Source organism: Salmo trutta, unplaced genomic scaffold (assembly GCF_901001165.1).
Source record: "Salmo trutta unplaced genomic scaffold, fSalTru1.1, whole genome shotgun sequence".
Classification (NCBI taxonomy): Eukaryota; Metazoa; Chordata; class Actinopteri; order Salmoniformes; family Salmonidae; genus Salmo; species Salmo trutta.
This window is the reverse complement of record NW_021822911.1, coordinates 9839672-9853476: the sequence shown is the minus strand read 5'-3', so window position 1 is coordinate 9853476 and position 13805 is coordinate 9839672. Positions and strand designations below refer to the sequence as shown.

At 42.2% G+C, this 13805-nt stretch overlaps 1 pseudogene; it reads left to right on the top strand.

Moving 5' to 3' along the window:
- The first annotated feature begins 623 nt into the window (after positions 1-623).
- LOC115186455 (zinc finger protein 2 homolog) overlaps positions 624-13805 on the top strand; it is a 57037-nt pseudogene continuing 43855 nt past the window's right edge.

Below are 13805 nucleotides of genomic sequence, written 5' to 3'. Positions count from 1 at the left end.
ATGAAAACAGCCTAACCAGCTCTGCTAGGGCAAGTAAAATGGTAAGAGTGAGGTTTTTTCTCATTTGTGTCTAGCAAGCTATCCAACGGTAGCCAGTTCGCTTAGTCTTTGCTTTACTGTCTTTGTGAGGTCAGAACGCTTGGATCGACCCTACTCCTCAGCCATATAGTATTGGTTTACAAACAGTGGCCTTATACGAGCTCATGTTTTGGTTTCTGATGGGGTAATACAGTTGAATCATTTGAGGCATTTATAAGTTATATTCTTCAAGAATCAATGGCTAGATGGTAAATGGGTCTTTCTGTAACTGCCAGTGAAGATTTCCTGTGAGGGTCAAATTGTTAGAGCTGTTGATAAGTCATTGTATAATATTCTGGCAATTATTTTCATGCCATTACATTGAAGGCGAACATTTGTCTTTTCTTAGCAAGGTGTTGCTAAAATAATGTTAGCTGCTAATGCTAATCGCTAGCTAGCTTGCTAAATGTATTAAGAGTCAAACGTAGCTGGCTAATACTGCCTGGTGCCAGTGCTGGTGTAGGCATAGATAAGCATGTTTGTGCAGCGGTATCTTATCAGAGAGGAATAAGAAGTTTGAATATGTTGGCTAGCTAGCCGGCTACATGAAGTAAGAAAACATGTAATGTAACATCTAATTAGGGTCATCTGGAAACACTGACCAACACTTTGGTTCTTACCATGTCTTCTTCTTCGCTGAGGTTTGTCAGACTACACTCATCAGGTGTATTGCTGCCATCTACTGTACGGGGTTGTAAAAAATACCCCCAAAACATTTTTTTTAAAGAACAAATCATTCTAATTAAAATTATAGAATACAAAATAAACGAAATTGACTAGTGCAATTTCTCACTTGCGCTATAAACACAACTCAGTCCACCTTCTACACTATTAGTGTGTTGGGATCCTTCTCCTGCATGGCTTCACTGCAGACTGTGGGACATCCACTACCATCTCTCTACTCACGCCTTCAGCTATTTTCACTGCCTGCACATAGGACACCTGCTGGATGGGCCTGATCCTAGCTACTGTGACATCCTTCATCCGTACAGGGCACTCCAGGATCTTGGGAACATGATTCCCATCACAATTACAACAACATGCTTCATCTGACTCTTCAACTACGACATATTTATTCCTTCGACAAACACTTGCCACGTGTCCAAACTTTTACAATTGTAACACCGCAGCGGCTTCTGTACATAGGGTCTCACCGCATATCTCACATACCCAGGTTTTACATAAGATGGGAGAATCAGTTCACCAAACGACAGTAAAACCTTCCTGCTATCATTCATTTTATTGACGTGCGTCTACCTGGAATGTTGTCCCTAAACCACCCAGCCTCTATGTCCAACGCAACACCAGAGATGACACCTTTAACCGGTACCCTACTCTGAAAGTCATATCCTTCCACATCGTACGTCCACATCTTGTTGAGTCACAGAGCTTCTCCTTTTGCGCTGTTGACACACGAAATCAGCATCATACCGCTCCTGGTCACTCGAACCGATTCCACTTTACCCAATTCATCCTTCACCATCTTTGAGACAGCTAACGGGTCACTTTACCCAATTCATCCTTCACCATCTTTGAGACCTCTAACGGGTCACTTTACCCAATTCATCCTTCACCATCTTTGAGACCTCTAACGGGTCACTTTACCCAATTCATCCTTCACCATCTTTGAGACCTCTAACGGGTCACTTTACCCAATTCATCCTTCACCATCTTTGAGACCTCTAACGGGTCACTTTACCCAATTCATCCTTCACCATCTTTGAGACCTCTAACGGGTCACTTTACCCAATTCATCCTTCACCATCTTTGAGACAGCTAACGGGTCACTTTACCCAATTCATCCTTCACCATCTGTGAGACCTCTAACGGGTCACTTTACCCAATTCATCCTTCACCATCTTTGAGACAGCTAACGGGTCACTTTACCCAATTCATCCTTCACCATCTGTGAGACCTCTAACGGGTCACTTTACCCAATTCATCCTTCACCATCTTTGAGACAGCTAACGGGTCACTTTACCCAATTCATCCTTCACCATCTGTGAGACCTCTAACGGGTCACTTTACCCAATTCATCCTTCACCATCTTTGAGACCTCTAACGGGTCACTTTACCCAATTCATCCTTCACCATCTTTGAGACAGCTAACGGGTCACTTTACCCAATTCATCCTTCACCATCTTTGAGACCTCTAACGGGTCACTTTACCCAATTCATCCTTCACCATCTTTGAGACCTCTAACGGGTCACCCAAAAAAACATCCTTGCTGATGATTCCCATTCCAACCATAAACTGCTGTTCATTACCAACTTTAGCCCCTTTCACTCCACTGTTCTTCACCATCGTCCACTCAGTCTCACCAACTGTACAGAGTCACTGTTCTTCACCATCGTCCACTCAGTCTCACCAACTGTACAGAGTCACTGTTCTTCACCATCGTCCACTCAGTCTCACCAACTGTACAGAGTCACTGTTCTTCACCATCGTCCACTCAGTCTCAACAACTGTACAGAGTCACTGTTCTTCACCATCATCCACTCAGTCTCACCAACTGTACAGAGTCACTGTTATTCACCATCGTCCACTCAGTCTCACCAACTGTACAGAGTCACTGTTCTTCACCATCGTCCACTCAGTCTCACCAACTGTACAGAGTCACTGTTCTTCACCATCGTCCACTCAGTCTCACCAACTGTACAGAGTCACTGTTCTTCACCATCGTCCACTCAGTCTCACCAACTGTACAGAGTCACTGTTCTTCACCATCGTCCACTCAGTCTCACCAACTGTACAGAGTCTCTGTTCTTCACCATCGTCCACTCAGTCTCACCAACTGTACAGAGTCACTGTTCTTCACCATCATCCACTCAGTCTCACCAACTGTACAGAGTCACTGTTCTTCACCATCATCCACTCAGTCTCACCAACTGTACTCACACCAAGAGAATCCCACAATGCTTCCTCCATTGCTCCTCCAGTGATCCCCTGGACTCCCTGCTCTTTGCTGTGAAAGATGAGTTTGTGTTCTCGAAGTAGCATCTATATTGTTCTCATTCCAGTACAGTTGCTGCTTCACCAACTTTTTGAATAAAAAAACATTGTGAACATTTTGTCCATATTGCCCAGCCCTACCTAGCCTAGCTAGACTAAAGAGCCTCCTGACTAACGTTGGCTAGCATGCATAACTTCTTCTGAATGAAGCTTACTTGTGTTCCCCCGGGCTTTTATAAGAGATTTTGTGACAATTAGCTTAGGAACTGTGTGTCACAACATCACAATGTGAAATGCGATTGGTCGACAGTCTCTTGGACGGGCATTACACGTTTTGACATTTTCTGGAAAAGTTTTTCTTTGGAAACTTTTGTTTACTAGCCTGCCTATTGAATTTGGAATGCACTGTAGTGCTCATCTCTGAAACTCACTTAGATAATTCCTTTGATACAGCAGTAGCAATACAGGAATATAACAACTACAGAAAAGACAGGAATGCCTATGGGGGAGGTGTTGCTGTATACAGTGCATTCGGAAAGTATTCAGACCCCTCTGTCAGGTTGGATGGGGAACGTCACTGCACAGCTATTTTCAGTTTTCTCCAGAGATGTTAGATCAGGTTCCAGTCCGGGCTCTGGCTGGGCCACTCAAGGACATAGAGACTTATCCCGAAGCCACTCCTGCGTTGTCTTTGCTGTGTGCTTAAGGTCGTTGTCCTGTTGGACGGTGAACCTTCACCCCAGTCTGAGGTCCTGAGCACTCTGGAGCAGGTCTTTCATCAAGGATCTCTCTGCACTTTGCTCCATTAATATTTCCCTGGATCCTGACTAGTCTCCCAGATTTAGTACAGAACAAACATAAGAGGATAAAAAACAGAAGACTAACAACTGAAAGACTATTGAGCATTCTAAGGAAATGCCATTGATTAAAATATTAATTGGATGCAATATCCAACCCAAAATACCAGCTTGTTTTACTACATTGTTTGTTGTTACGTTCCCCAGCAAGAAAAATCTCAAATGTTGCTCAAATAGAAGAGGCAACTAACAAAGAGTCACTGACAACAACCACAACTAAACAGGTTGGGTTTTAGGAGGGTTCTGATAGACACTATGGGGGTGTTTACTGAAAGTTGACTAGTAACAACAACTGGGACCTAAAAGACACCCACCATGAGACCCACTAAATCTGCCCAAGAAGAGGAAAACAAAAGAAAAACCCACACCAAACTTAAAGACAGGAAGCAAACCAAAAAGGTGGAGCAACTAAAGGTGTTGACTCTCCACATGTATCAAGACAACTGGAGCACTGGGCCAGACACTCTTAAATAGAACCTGGACCAGCTCAGGTGAAACACCTTCCCACTAACGAGATGGACAAGCCAGCACAGGTGTAACACATACTGACTAACGAGGTGACACCAATCAGTGCGTCCTACGTGCTAACGAGCTAGACGGGCTAACGAGCTAGACGGGCTAACGAGCTAGACGTGCTAACGAGCTAGACCTGCTAACGAGCTAGACGAGATAAAGACACATTTCAGTTGAACAACTGACGAGAAAACAACACAGGTGTAACACATACTGACTAACAGAAATGGAAAAACCAAAAAGACTAACACCGTAATAGAATGCTCACCACCAACAGAAAACAACATCCATTTCACATTAAAATCAACTACAATGCTTCACCTTCACCAACAAAAACATGGCGTCTACTGGCTGTCAACAATTAAAAACAAGAAACATTTTTTTCCCCCACTAGCTTCTAGAACTCTTGTCCCCTTGGAACGAGCCCAAACAAAACTCATCTCCAAAACGGAAAACCGTGCAGTCAAATAAATTGTGATCCATGGCAACGCACTGGCTAAACTCAAAACACAAATCTTTTTGACTGCCCACCCTTGAGACAATCAAGTTGTCCTTACCACGGACATGTCTGATTTCAAGAGGAAACTCCTGCAATATCCGTAATAACTTTCCACCTCACTGCGGAGCTTCTCTCTCTTTTCAGGGTTCACAAGATAGGCATGTTGTTGGATCGGGGCCCAGTCCCCAATGTCCTGCTCTAGTACATTTGGGTTGGCACATCTGAGAATAAACCCTGATATTCATAAAAACACGGCAACAATGTGAATACAATTGTACCAAAAAAATGGTCAGTTGGTTGCATAAATAATTATCATTACTAAATGTTACATGAATTGTAAATAGGAAATATTTGATTGCATAGTCTTATTTACTACGTCTTTTCAATGACATTTTGCTAGGTGGGATATCCCCAATGTCAAAGCACAGTTTTAACATGTACAAATCAATAACCAATATGCAGAAACAGTTTGTGATAAATTGAAAACCTAAACATAACATGTGCTATGTACACAAACATCAGCCAGTCAGGTTGTACGTGCTGTTGAAACTAACACAACTAAAAAACACATGGAAATGGGAGATATATTTTACCTCACAGGTTAGAGGACAACCTGCAGAAGACAGTCAGCTACATTTTGGAGTGATGCATTTAAATGTAGGGGTCGCTAAACAAAGGAACACAACACTTATTCATCGATATCATGCTAAATTCATTTGTGTGACAGGAGGGAGATGAAGTTGCACGTCCTGTTAAAACTAACAGCTCAAAAACCACATGGAATCTGGGTATAATGTGTACATCCCTGGTTAGAGGACAATTTGTAGAAAGCAGCTAGATACATTTTGAAGTGTTGCATTTTGATTCAAGTGCGTCACCAACATGGTAAGTGTAACACAGCTCTTTTTTTGTTAGTCACTTTTTGTTAAATCTCATAAATAGTAACTCTTCCATTTCAGAGCCTGGATTTTCCCCCTAAGGCTAATATCCATATCATGTTGAAATCAATAGAACAGGGGACAAACGTTTAGGGTTCTACATTGTGACATCATTAAAATACTCCTACTACAATGTTAAAACATTCTACATTGTAACATTATTTCATTGATATCATGAAACAACTCCTTCATGTATTTTCTAATGTTTAATCAGAGATCTTTTATCAGGGTATCTCTTCCCACATTGATCACAGCTAGGAGGTTTCTCTCCTGTGTGTGTTCTCTGATGTGATACTAGGCTGGTTAGCCAAGCAAATCTTGTCCCACATTTACTACAGCTATATTGTTTCTCTCCTGTGTGTGTTCTCTGGTGTATAGTGATATAGCTAGACGTAGAAAAACTCTTCCCACATTGAGTACAGCTATATGGTTTCTCTCCTGTGTGTGTTCTCTGGTGTTTAGTGAGAACTCTAGATGTAGAAAAACTATTCCCACATTGTTTACAGCTATAAGGTTTCTCTCCTGTGTGTGTTCTCTGGTGTAATTTTAGGCTGTCTGGCCGAGTAAAACTCTTCCCACATTGATTACAGCTATAAGGTTTCTCTCCTGTGTGTGTTTTCTGGTGCTTCTTCATATTCTGTGAAGATGAGAATCTTTTTCCACAATCTGAACAGTGGAATGGCTTCTCTCCTGTGTGTACTCGCTGGTGTCTAGTCAGATGGCAAGATGAAATATAAGTCTTCCCACATTGATCACAGCAATAAGGTTTCTCTCCTGTGTGTGTTCTCTGGTGTACAGTCAGTTCACTAGATGTAATAAAACTTTTCACACATTGATTACAACTAAAAGATTTCTCTCCTGTGTGTGTCCTCTGGTGTGATAACAGGTTGCTTGACTGAGTAAAACTCTTCCCACATTGAGTACAGCTGTACGGTTTCTCTCCTGTGTGTGTTCTCTGGTGTATAGTCAGATAGCTAGATGTAGTAAAACTCTTCCCACATTGATCACAGCTATAAGGTTTCTCTCCAGTGTGAATTCTCAGGTGTACTTTTAGTGATTTTAATCTTAAGTAACTCTTCCCACAATCAAAACAGTGGTGAGATTTCTCTCCTGTGTGTACTCGCTGGTGCATTTTAAGTTCTGATGAAGATTTGCAATGTTTTCCACAGTCAGAGCAGCAGATATATTTCTTCCCTGTGGGTCTCTGCTGGTGTTTCGTGAGGTGATAGAATCTGGACAGACTCGTCTCTGCCTCGTTAGCATCATGATGTTGAGGCTCCCCAGAGGATCCATGATAGTCACGTCTCTCTCCTGTGTGAACAAGTCAGACAGATAGTTAAAGGCTCACAACAGCAGAAATCCACTGAAAAAGGTGATGCAAACAGCGTAGCCATGATACTGTACAACAATTGACGTCTGTAATGAATGTTAAAATGACTTGACAATTGTCTTAAGACAGTCAAGTGAGCAACAATAGTCATATTTAGTCTTGTTTTCACATTAGTAGTAACTAGAAATAAGTAAAAGGTGTTGAACTCCTAAGCAGTGTGCCAGGCGACTTTTGTTCTCAAATATAGGCACCTTTCTGTGTTTGCTAAAATTGCGACAAGGGCGATGCACACACAATTTGACTGCAGAAACACCTCCCTGCTAATGCAGAAACCGCTAGTTATGGATGTAGTATATCTGCCTGGAGCAAAAATGGTGAGCAAGTGGCCTAAGCTGTGCCATTAGAGATTCTGGGTTCGAGTCCAAGCTCTGTTGCAGCCGGCCGCGACCGGGAGGCCCATGGGGCGACGCACATTGGCCCACCGTCGTCCGGGTTAGGGGAGGGTTTGGCCGGCAGGGATATCCTTGTATCATCGCGCACTAGCGACTCATGTGGCGGGCCGGGCGCAGTGCACACTGACCAGGTCGCCAGGTGTACGGTGTTTCCTCCGACACATTGGTGCTGCTGGCTTCCGGGTTGGATGGGCATTGTGTCAAGAAGCAGCGCGGCTAGGTTGGGTTGTGTTTCAGAGGACGCATGGCTCTCGACCTTCGCCTTTCCAGAGTCCGTATGGGAGTTGCAGCGATGAGACAAGACTGTAAGTACCAATTGGGGAGAAAAAAGGGGTGAAAAAAATATATATTTAAAAAATGGTGAGCAAAGATTTTAGTTTTCACAATGTATTCTGAATATTACAGCACTAGATCAGGAGTGCTACTCAAGGAAACTCACATTAAGCTCTGTGTCTATTCACTAATTCACCACCATGGGGGAAACTCAGGGGAGTTCTCATAGGCTGACAGCAAAAATAGCCTCCATTTACAGGTTGATTATGATTATTATTATCTATTGACACTACTTTGGATTATAATTGTAAGGCTCGTTTGAATGTCCTGATTTAATATAATGTTTGTGTTATTGTCGAAAATGTACTACTTTATATTTAAAAACGACTTCAACCAGTAAAATGATCATTGGCTAGGTTTCCATCAGCCTGACATCAGCCTAACAATGAGGTTTTGTCCACTAAGTGCATGCCAAAATGGTCTATAATCTCACCTAACAATAACAAAGACCTACTGTAGGACCCATAACTTCACCTAACAACAACATAGACCTAGGACTATAAATCATTTAATATTTTGGGTGAAACAAGGAGACTAAAATGTCTTTGTCAAGACAATTCATAACCTGATCACCAGATAATTTTGTGAATAATCCCACTAGCCTACTCTGTAATGTGTTGTCATTCTAAATGTCCTGAATAAAGGAAAATAGCTCTGTGTGTTGTACAATAGCCTATCCACCAAGGAACAGTTCTCTACACATTATGAGCTAAGTATCTCCGTTTCCAAACGGACTAACGAAAACCTACTGTAAATCAAGTAGACAATAACACATTATAAATATCGATTTGTTTGGGATGTTGGATCCAACGTGGAGCACGGCATAACTGTCTTTACCAGAGTAATGAATGAAGAAGCACTTTGGTTGTTGTTGCATGTCGTGATGTTTGTCATGTGACTGTCATTCAGAAAATGATTTCCTGGATCAGCTGATGATAGTTGAACATGTGACTGTAACTAAACAGCTACAGTATTAAGTATTATGTGTAATTATTTAAGAACTGCATTAATGACAGTATCCATTTGGGAATTGTCAATAAAGTTAAGGTGACACTCGGTTAGAACCATTGGATTTAGTAAACTGAAATGATTTAGGATTTCTGTGCCCATGAAAACTGTTTTCCCACCGTAACATAAGGAGACACTAAATGTTACGTAGTTAGAGAGCATTTCAGAGATCTGAATACAAAAAACTGTCCGACAGCAAGATCGAGTATTTAAGTTAAAGTTCATCATATGACAAGCTTAACGTTATGACTATAACTACTGTTCCCTGAAGGAGGGAAACTAGGTACAACATACCGTGTGGATTTAATAGTATGTTGTACCTAGTTTCCCTCCTTCATGGAACAGTAGTTATAGTCATACCGTGTGGATTTAATAGTATGACTATAACTACTGTTCCATGAAGGAGGGAAACTAGGTACAACATACTATTAAATCCACACCTCGCTGGAAGCCCTGCATTCCACAGGTGATGAGCGTGAGACTCGGATATATTCCTTAAATGATTTAATCCTTAAATGTAATACCTCACTTCACCGACCCAGGACGTGGAGGAGCCAAACAGGTGTTGTAACTCGTTCATAACTGGCACGCAGATCGGTAGAAATGGTAAGAAAAATTGGCACTTCAAACGGAAATGGAAAAAGTTTGCCTATTTTACCGGAAACTTCAGGAGCATAACGTCAGAATTAACGAAGGCCAGCAGCAGGTGGGGAATTGGTTATTTTCTTCTGGTTATATTGACCTCTGGCTTCCTCAAGTCATTTGTGTGTGTTAATTATTTAATCAAATGCTTGAAGCATCAGTTCAGTTCAAGTTCTGCACATACAGTTGATTTTATTAAACACATGGGGTGTGTCTATATGAACAAATACACGTCATAAAATTTCAACCAATCAATTGGTAGAAAGAATACAGTAGGTTGTATCTCTCTAGGTCATGCTAGTAGGTAACAGTAGGTTGTAACTCTCTAGGTCATTCCAGTAGGCTACAGTAGGTTGTAACTCTCTAGGTCATGCCAGTAGGCTACAGTAGGTTATAACTCTCTAGGTCATGCCAGTAGGTTACAGTAGGTTGTAACTCTCTAGGTCATGCCAGTAGGCTACAGTAGGTTGTATCTCTCTAGGACATGCCAGTAGGTTACAGTAGGTTGTATCTCTCTAGGTCATGCCAGTAGGTTACAGTAGGTTGTAACTCTCTAGGTCATGCCAGTAGGTTACAGTAGGTTGTATCTCTCTAGGTCATGCCAGTAGGTTACAGTAGGTTGTAACTCTCTAGGTCATGCCAGTAGGTTACAGTAGGTTGTATCTCTCTAGGACATAGGACATGCCAGTAGGTTACAGTAGGTTGTATCTCTCTAGGTCATGCCAGTAGGTTGTATCTCTCTAGGTCATGCCAGTAGGTTGTATCTCCCTAGGTCATGCCAGTAGGTTACAGAAGGTTGTATCTCTCTAGGTCATGCCAGTAGGCTACAGTAGGTTGTCTCTCTAGGTCATGCCAGTAGGCTACAGTAGGTTGTCTCTCTAGGTCATGCCAGTAGGCTACAGTAGGTTGTATCTCTCTAGGTCATGCCAGTAGGCTACAGTAGGTTGTCTCTCTAGGTCATGCAAGTAGGTTACAGTAGGTTGTATCTCTCTAGGTCATGCCAGTAGGTTACAGAAGGTTGTATCTCTCTAGGTCATGCCAGTAGGTTACAGAAGGTTGTATCTCTCTAGGTCATGCCAGTAGGTTAAAGTAGGTTGTATCTCTCTAGGTCATGCCAGTAGGTTACAGTAGGTTGTATCTCTCTAGGTCATGCCAGTAGGTTGTAACTCTCTAGATCATGCAAGTAGGTTACAGTAGGTTGTATCTCTCTAGGTCATTCCAGTAGGCTACAGTAGGTTGTACCTCTCTAGGTTATTCCAGTAGGTTGTACCTCTCTAGGTCATGCCAGTAGGTTACAGTAAGTTGTATCTCTCTAGGTCATGCCATTAGGTTACAGTAGGTTGTATCTCTCTAGATCATGCAAGTAGGTTACAGTAGGTTGTATCTCTCTAGGTCATGCCAGTAGGCTACAGTAGGTTGTATCTCTCTAGGTCATGCCAGTAGGCTACAGTAGGTTGTACCTCTCTAGGTCATGCCAGTAGGTTACAGTAGGTTGTATCTCTCTAGGTCATGCCAGTAGGTTACAGTAGGTTGTATCTCTCTAGGTCATGCCAGTAGGTTACAGTAGGTTGTAACTCTCTAGGTCATGCCAGTAGGTTACAGTAGGTTGTATCTCTCTAGGTCATGCCAGAAGGTTACAGTAGGTTGTAATTCTAGGTCATGCCAGTAGATTACAGTAGGTTGCATCTCTCTAGGTCATGCCAGTAGGCTACAGTAGGTTGTAACTCTCTAGGTCATGCCAGTAGGTTGTAACTCTCTAGGTCATGCCAGTAGGTTACAGTAGGTTGTATCTCTCTAGGTCATGCCAGTAGGTTACAGTAGGTTGTAACTCTCTAGGTCATGCCAGGAGGTTACAGTAGGTTGTATCTCTCTAGGTCATGCCAGTAGGTTACAGTAGGTTGTATCTCTCTAGGTCATGCCAGTAGGTTACAGTAGGTTGTATCTCTCTAGGTCATGCCAGTAGGTTACAGTAGATTGTATCTCTCTAGGTCATGCCAGTAGGTTACAGTAGGTTGTATCTCTCTAGGTCATGCCAGTAGGTTACAGTAGGTTGTAACTCTCTAGGTCATGCCAGTAGGTTACAGTAGGTTGTATCTCTCTAGGTCATGCCAGTAGGCTACAGTAGGTTGTAACTCTCTAGGTCATGCCAGTAGGTTGTAACTCTCTAGGTCATGCCAGTAGGTTACAGTAGGTTGTATCTCTCTAGGTCATGCCAGTAGGTTACAGTAGGTTGTAACTCTCTAGGTCATGCCAGGAGGTTACAGTAGGTTGTATCTCTCTAGGTCATGCCAGTAGGTTACAGTAGGTTGTATCTCTCTAGGTCATGCCAGTAGGTTACAGTAGGTTGTATCTCTCTAGGTCATGCCAGTAGGTTACAGTAGGTTGTATCTCTCTAGGTCATGCCAGTAGGTTACAGTAGATTGTATCTCTCTAGGTCATGCCAGTAGGTTACAGTAGGTTGTATCTCTCTAGGTCATGCCAGTAGGTTACAGTAGGTTGTAACTCTCTAGGTCATGCCAGTAGGTTACAGTAGGTTGTATCCAAGTGGAAACAATTGTAGTATAGCAGTATAGTATAGCTTAGCATCTCTCTCCATTGAATACAGGTGGTTGACGACAACAACCCTCATAGAATATAAACAATAGATTACAATAATAAGATGTATCCACCAATCCAAAGACAGGATAGGTGGGAGATAGACAACCCACAGTGCAGCTTTGTGGACAACGACTCCCCTTGTTAGGGCGGAGAGACATCTTGTCAGTATATCCATAATGTTTGGTGTAGCCAACCCAACTCTCACATGGCTCTATTGGGGGTCACGGTGTGTAGTAAAACATCACTACATTAAAATCACTACATGCCGTGGCCCCCCAGTCTGCGGTCAGCAGATAGACCCTTCTCAAATATATATGTTAAGTCACTTTTTGGAAACGGAACGGAGAAAACAAGGGGTAGCTTGTTCTCTACGTCGTCTGATTCTAGACATATCAGTCATCATCCCAGGACCCTCCGTTGAAGAGGTATTGACGAGCCAACTCCGAATATCCAAAGTTAAAAACTAATTGAAGGCGGTACTTACTGGTGTTAATCAGATCTCCTGTCTCCTCCTCTTCATCTTCCAATGTGACAGTAATCTCTCCTTCCTTCTTCACTCCAAAAACAGCATCATCCTCTTCTTCCTCTTGTTTAACTGAAACGTCTTCCTCTTCTTTCACTGTAACAGTCTCACCCTCTACTTCTTGTTTAACTGTAACATCCTCCTCTTCCTTCTCCTCTTTCACGACAATGTTCAGCCCCAGAGCTTCTTTCTCCGTCCAGCAGACCTCCTCTTGTTTAACAGGAGGGGAGTAGTTTAGGGAGCTCATGTTCGGGGATGTTAGCTAGCTAGCTATCATTAGCGACTAGGCTAATGCTAACTTAACCAGCCAGCTACTATAGCTGACTAATACAAAATAACGTAATATTAAATTAAATAGGTTAACAAGTAGATACGACAGAAGTGTGTCTAAAACACAGTAGCTAATATAGACCGAAAGCGTCTAAATAGCTTGAATCTTTCGGCTATGTTGGCTAGCAAGCTACCGAGGTGGTTGACGAGCTGTTTATGAAGAACCGTCCACTAGATTATACGTCACGCTGCAGCATCGCCTGAAAGACGCACATCGCCGTCTGCTGACTGGAGGGAAACGCAGTTGAGGATCACATTTTATATTCAGACAAAGATTATTTTACATGGATTTAATTAAATAATACTATTATATTGAGACATACAAAGACCTGAATGTGTTGATTGATTAGTGAGAATATATATATATATATATATATATATATATATTTTACTACAACACATTTAAACTGCGGTTGACATGCTTCGAAGTATGGTAATGAAATATTTATAATTTTTTTTGTCACGAAACGTGTCGGGCGCGTGACCCTTATTTACCCTTCTGATAGTGTCTTGAACGCACGAACAAAACGCCGCTATTTGGATATAACTATGGATTATTTGGAACCAAACCAACATTTGTTATTGAAGTAGAAGTCCTGTGAGTGCATTCTGACGAAGACAGCAAAGGTAATCAAACTTTTCTAATAGTAAATCGGAGTTTGGTGAGGGCTAAACTTGGTGGGTGTCTAAATAGCTAGCCATGATGGCTGGGCTATGTACTCAGAAAATTGCAAAATGTGCTTTCACCGAA